The following is a 466-nucleotide window of genomic DNA, read 5'->3' on the forward strand; positions in this document are numbered from 1 at the left end:
TTAGGCTTTTCTCTTGTTTCGGGCCAAGGCGGCTGCCCCTCCGTTTTTCTTTTGTCTGCGTATAAGTTTTTGTCGTTTGCTCACTTTTATCCAGGATTCCTCTTAGGCGCAGACGAAAGAAAAATGGAGGGAGTACACATGCAAAATAAAGTAGCATCGCGAGGAAGAAACAATGTTAGAAAACACTTACAAGAAAATATAGAAATAGACAAACTAGAAAATAAAACTAATAAAACTGGAAAAGACCAACAAAATTATAGAAAAAAAATCAATGTTGGAAAAAATTATGTAATTTGGGAAATATTCATATATCATAACAAGTAGTAATGTGTTAAAAAGTTTATATGCTTTCAAAATGATAGAAAAAAATTCCAAAAAAAGACAAACGAAAAATGAAAAGAGAAAAGAAAAAAATGGAACAGAAAAAGAAGAAACATGTGCTTACATTGACTAACAACGTAAAACA

This window comes from Triticum dicoccoides, chromosome 4A (genome assembly GCF_002162155.2).
Source record: "Triticum dicoccoides isolate Atlit2015 ecotype Zavitan chromosome 4A, WEW_v2.0, whole genome shotgun sequence".
NCBI classification, from domain to species: Eukaryota; Viridiplantae; Streptophyta; class Magnoliopsida; order Poales; family Poaceae; genus Triticum; species Triticum dicoccoides.